Source organism: Martes martes (genome assembly GCF_963455335.1).
Source record: "Martes martes genome assembly, chromosome: 1".
In the NCBI taxonomy this organism is placed as follows: domain Eukaryota; kingdom Metazoa; phylum Chordata; class Mammalia; order Carnivora; family Mustelidae; genus Martes; species Martes martes.
Window position 1 is genome coordinate 168,236,999 of NC_137888.1, and position 6,000 is coordinate 168,242,998.

At 44.5% G+C, this 6,000-nt stretch overlaps 1 pseudogene across 1 annotated transcript in view; it reads left to right on the top strand.

Annotated features, from left to right (window-relative positions):
- LOC308347971 (transducin-like enhancer protein 6) overlaps positions 1 to 4,428 on the top strand; it is a 128,653-nt pseudogene extending 124,225 nt beyond the window's left edge. The window contains exon 4 of the transcript in view: positions 3,421 to 4,428. The product of the transcript in view is annotated as a transducin-like enhancer protein 6 (transcript). The remainder of the gene's footprint in view (positions 1 to 3,420) is intronic.
- Positions 4,429 to 6,000: the final 1,572 nt, after the last annotated feature.

Below are 6,000 nucleotides of genomic sequence, written 5' to 3' on the forward strand. Positions count from 1 at the left end.
ATCCTAGGGTACTGGGATGGAGTCCCGCCTGCAATCTGGCTTCCTGCTCAGCAGGGCGTCTACTTCTTGCTCTGCCTCTCCTCCAACTCCTTCTCTCTCTCTCTCAAAAATAAATGACGTCTCTTTAAAAAATGAGACAATAATAGCAAATGTTAGTGAGGATGTGGAGAAATGGGAACCATCCTATTTGCTGTTAGAGATGGAAAGCGGTGCAGCCACTTTAGAAATCAATTTGACAATTCCAATGAGCTATCATTTGACCCAGAAATTCTACTCATTGGTATATCTCTAAGATAAATGAAAATAGGTACACATGAAACCCAAACATGGAAGTTAATAGTAATATTATTCATAATAGTCTAAACATGGAATTGACCCCAGTGCCTAATAATTAATGGATGATGAAATTGTGGTGTGCCTTTAAAAGCTATAAAAATAAGGAAGTACTGATCCAAGCTATCGCCTCCATGAACTTTAAAACCTCATGCTAAGTGAAAGTAGCTAACCCAAAAAGGCCACATATTATATGATCCCATTTATATGAAGTGTCCAGAATGGACAAATCTGAGGAACTAGTCAGTTCAATAGTGGATGACAGGGCTTCAGGAGAAGGCAGGAAGGAAGGAGGGAAGGAAGGAAAAGAAGAAAGGGAATGAAAGGAAAGGAGGAAAGGAAAGAAAGGAAGGAAGGAAGGAATAAAGGGAGGGAGGAAGGAAGGGAGGAGACTGCTAGTAGGTATGGAATTTCTTTTTGGTGATCACAAGGTTCTGGAATTAGTGGTGATGATTGTACAATGTTATCAGGGTACTAAATGAATTATATACTTTGAAGGTGTGAATTTTGTGATGTGAATTGTATCTCAAAAAGTATGATAAAACCCACATTCAAGTTATTCCCCCCACCAAAAAAGAATAGATGTGATTGTGTAAATAAGTAAGAGGAGGAAGAGCATTCTCAGATTTTCACAAAAGAATGTATGTGGGGACTGGAAAGTCCTAGAGATGTGCCACTCAGATCTATGACAAGCTGAGAGCATGCTAGAATTGATGCCAGACTCGGAATAATACAATGGATTCCAAAACAAGGTACTTCTTGCACTCTTGGTGATTCATTCTAAATGATTTAGTAATTGTCATCATAGTGATGGCCATTGGTTTTATAATAGATATAATCACTCCAGAAAAATCTAGAGTTGTGCTGTCTAGTATAGTAATCATAAGTCATATGTGTCCATTCACATTCAAATTTAAATTAAAATACAATTACAGTTCAGTTGTACCAGCACATTTCAGATACCCAGTAGCACAGCTGGTTGCCATTTTGGACAATATAGAACAGTCTCATCATTGTGGAAAGTTCTGTTGGGCATGATTGATTTTGAGAGAGATGAGTAGAGAACAGAAGGAAGGGAAGGGGAACAGTAAAGGGGTCTAAAACAAAACAAAACAAACCTTCCAAAATGTAAAAATCTTGTGAATTCCAAAACTTTCTAAAAGTTACCCAACAGTATTAACTGAGCCCCTGTCTATTATGGGTCATTCTAGACAATAGGGATTGATTAATTATTTCGTTGATTTTTTTTTCAATATGGAGTAGCAATGAATACAGAAAGCTGTGCTAGGGACATGGTATAAAATAACCAAACTGGCATATTGTCCCTTCTCAAGCAGTTTACATTCCAGTGGAGGAGATGGCCCTTAATCAGCAATGACACAAACAAATGTAAAAGGACAAATGTGATAATCACTCTGGTGGAGAGTATCTGGACCAATGAGAGCATATGGGGGTATGTTTGATCTACTGTGGAACATCTTTCCTATGGAAGGGGGCATCTGAGATGGAAATTAAGTGAATAGATTAAGGAAAAAGAGAACAAGTCAGCCCAAAGACAGTGTGCACAAAGGCCCTGGAGCAGAGAAAACATGATAGGAAGGAGGAGCTGTCAGGTCCAATGTGTACCATCACAGAAAGTGAAGGGAAGGTGTGAGCTGAGGCTAAAAAGGTACCCTATTCTCTATATCTGCAGCACCAGCATCACCTGCAAACTTGTTAAAAATATAAAATCTAAGTCTCTACCCCAAGCGAATGTATTAAAATCTGTATTTAACAAGATCCTCAGGTGATTAATAGGCATGAAGTTCAGATGCATAGTCTATACCAAGAGTCCACAAACTGTGGAAAGCGGGCTGGATCCTCCCATGGCCTGTGTTTATATAGAGAGTTTTACTGGACCTCTATTTTGCCTGTCCATTTACTAAGTGTCTATGGCTGTTTTCTTTCTGCAGTGATGGAATGGAGAGGTTGCCACAGAGATTGGTTGGCTGGCAACACTGAAAATGTTTATTCTCTGGCCCTTTACACAGAAGTTTTCTGACCCCCTAGTTCATACTGTGCCATACCTCAAAGACAGCATTAAAAATTTGGCACTTATTCTAAGAGCAGAGGAAGCCTATGAAGACTTCCTTTTTAGAAGGATTGCTTTGGCTGCACAGTGATGAAAGGCACATAGACAGCATAGGAGTGTTCATTCTTAGCCTGAACTTGGCTGACCCTCCACAGTTCCCACCTTGCTGTCCTGGGCCTCCATCCTAAAGGAGAGTCCTTGTAGAAAGCTCTTGTGACTACTGCCTAAAGATGACCTGTTGGGGCTATCTCAGCCCCTAGGAGTGCCCTCAAAGGATGAGGCCCCAGGAACTTTGGCTCATCCTGAACTGAACTATTGCAGTGTCCTGGATCAGCTTTGACAGCAGTTCCCAGGTTCTTCCTTCATCTGATGGTGCAGATGGAGAGCATGTACTACATACTCCAGAAGATCCAGCAGAGTCTCCAGGAACATCACAAGCAGGCAGAAAGCTTCCTGTGGACAATGGAGACCTGGAGCTGACCTTTGGGCTTCCAGCCCAGGGAGTACCAGGAGAGCCAAGTCTCCTCTGGTTGAGACTACTCACCAGGATTCCTGGGGATCAGCCAGACCTGAGGCTTCTCCACACCCAGGGTTCAAAACCCCACAGCCCTCCAGTCTTCAGGGACCACACTTCAAAGATGTCATGGCCACAGGTCATCAGACAGGAACAAGCAACCCTCTGGAGCAGACACTGCCCCAGTATACCAGTTGGACATGCAGCCTCCTTGGGACTCTGAGCCCCATTACTGGCAGGATATTCTAATTGAACAACTCCGGCAGATCTTTGCTGGGACCCTCAAGAAGGTGGACCAACCATAGCACAAGATGACAGAACAGGCACCAAGCCTGGAGAGCCAGGACTCAGGACCACATTACTTGGGACTGGAGCCATGTACCAAAAACACTTGGGTTCTAATCCCACCTGTGCTTCCCCCCACCCCCAGCTCAAGGGTTCCTAAGAAGGGGGAACAGAGCCAGGTACCAAAGCAGAGAAGATGCTCTCCTATGTGGCCTAGAAGCTTGCTGTGAGAACCTATCCATTTCTGAAGCCCATATGCTGGGACCCTGAGGACTTTGGGGATATGTGGAAAAGACCAGATGTCTTGCCCTGACAATCAAAGAAGTTGGCCGTCCCATATGGAATGGAGAAGATGTAGATGCTAAAGCACAGAGAGCTGGTGCTGGCCATGGCTGTCAGCAGCTTCACATGATATACATTCACCTCTGACAAGGGTGGTGTCAAAGTGTGGAGTCTGGTTAGCCAGGTGGTATAGGACAAGTATCCTAAGAACAACCTGTGTGTACAGACCTATTTGTCCTACTTGCACACCTGCGTCCTCAAACAGCCTAACCCTGCTGATGGGTGGCCACAACCTGCCTGGTTAAGTATGTGGGACCTGACAGTGCCCTCCCTGCATGGGACTGATGAACTACCCTGTGCAGTTCTCACCTGCCAGGCTGTGGCCTTCTACCCTGAAGACAACTTGACCTTCTTTGGCTTCACTGATGGCACAGTCAGGATCTGGGACCTGTGGGACAATAGATTTGTCAGGGACCTGCTGAGCCACCTGAATGGAGCCAAAAGCATTGCTGTTAAAGGCCAGAACATCTGAACAGGGTGTGGAGCAGGGGTCTGGGCACCTGCCTGTAGGGCTGGGACCTGAGGACCACTAGAGTCCAGATAATGAGCCTATCCCCTAGTCCCCCAGAGGACTGGATGCTGGTGGGTACAACCAATGGCCAACAGTGGCTGCAGCCCACCTGAGGGGGCAGAAGCACATGGTGGGGTGTAAGGATGGAACCATCTTGGGTTTCAAGTTCTCCCCTCTCGAGCAGAGCATTAGGATGGATGACCTGGTCAACTGCTATGGCGTACCTGTTGGACCGTGCTGTTCCAGGTACCTGAGACCTCTTCCATCCTACATTGTGATGTGTCCCCCAACAACTGCCTGATAGTCACAAGGTCCACACCTTGGGGTACCAGTTCACTTATTGAGGGTTTTGGCACTGTGGTCCTGACTTAGGATCCCTTTTTTGTCTTTTTTCCCTCAACAAGGTGGAGGCATAGTGGTGGGATGATGTGGTCGGTGGGCTGGGTCTCTTTCCCATCGCACAACTGGCCCAGTGATCTTTGTCGCATGTAAGAAAGCATCTGTACCCCAATGTTTATAGCAGCAATGGCCACGGTCGCCAAACTGTGGAAAGAACCAAGATGCCCTTCAACGGATGAATGGATAAGGAAGATGTGGTCCATATACACTATGGAGTATTATGCCTCCATCAGAAAGGACGAATACCCAACTTTTGTAGCAACATGGACAGGACTGGAAGAGATTATGCTGAGTGAAATAAGTCAAACAGAGAAAGTCAAGTATCATATGGTTTCACTTATTGGTGGAGCATAACAAATAATATAGAGGACAAGGGTAGATGGAGAGGAGAAGGAAGTTGAGGGAAATTGGAAGGGGAGGTGAACCATGAGAGACTATGGACTCTGAAAAACAACCTGAGGGTTTTGAAGGGGCGGGGTGGGAGGGTGGGGGAACTAGGTGGTGGGTATTAGGGAGGGCACAGATTGCATGGAGCACTGGGTGTGGTGAAAAAACAATGAATACTGTTACGCTGAAAATAAATAAAAAATTAAAAAAAAAAAAAAAAAAAGAAAGCAAACAAAACGAAACAGAACAAAAAACAGGTGCACAGGCAGAACTTGCTCCAGAGTAGCTTAGGGCCTAGTGAGAAACCACTTTTGTCTCCCAAATTGGTTGTTGACTCCTTTCATGGGGAAGCAGACTAAATTATCACCTAGGTCTGTTGTTGTTAACTCCTTCAGTGCCTGACAGAGTGCTGTTTAGCCAGGGAGTGCTGCTATTTAACGATTCAGCAAATAACTTGACCTTGTTACAGTTAATGCCTGCCACTCCTAGAAGCTTCTTTTCTGGACACTTCAAAAGGCAAAATACCATGATGCCTGATCCACTTTCAGCAGTTTCCTCGACAGCTCAGCTCTGTATTCGACAGGGTACCTAGGCCAGCACAGTAGATGGCAAGCTTGTGAGTTTGAGGAGAACAGGGGAGACAAGAATCTGATTCCAGTTTCCAGTATGGATAGCAGTGCAGGAAGAAGTCTCTTTGAGCTTCAGATCCTCCCTCCATGATGTGAGGAAGCAGGGACTAGTCATATTTAAGATTTCCCAGAGCTTGAGCATCTTTCTGTCCTTAGAGTTGCACAAGGTCACAAAAAGGGGACACTAAACAAGGCTTTGGCTTATCCAACTCAACCGCCTGTATATTTGTGTACACAGAGCCCTTCACGCACCATACACAAAGCATAGTTGATGAGAATATAGGAAAAAAGACAACTCTACAGTCACAAAAGAGGTTTTTGAATTATGCATTATTTTAGATTTTAAATACTTCTGCTCCCTTTCCTTTGTACAGATAATTAAACATTACTGGCTTATTCATAATGAAACCAACCTTTTCTACCAATTAGGCATGATTGTGTAGACTCTGGCCTTCCTGGCGTTAGTTTGCTTTTTATGTCATGAGCTGGCAGTATTTGAATAAGTTGAATATTCAGTGAAGAAAAGTTG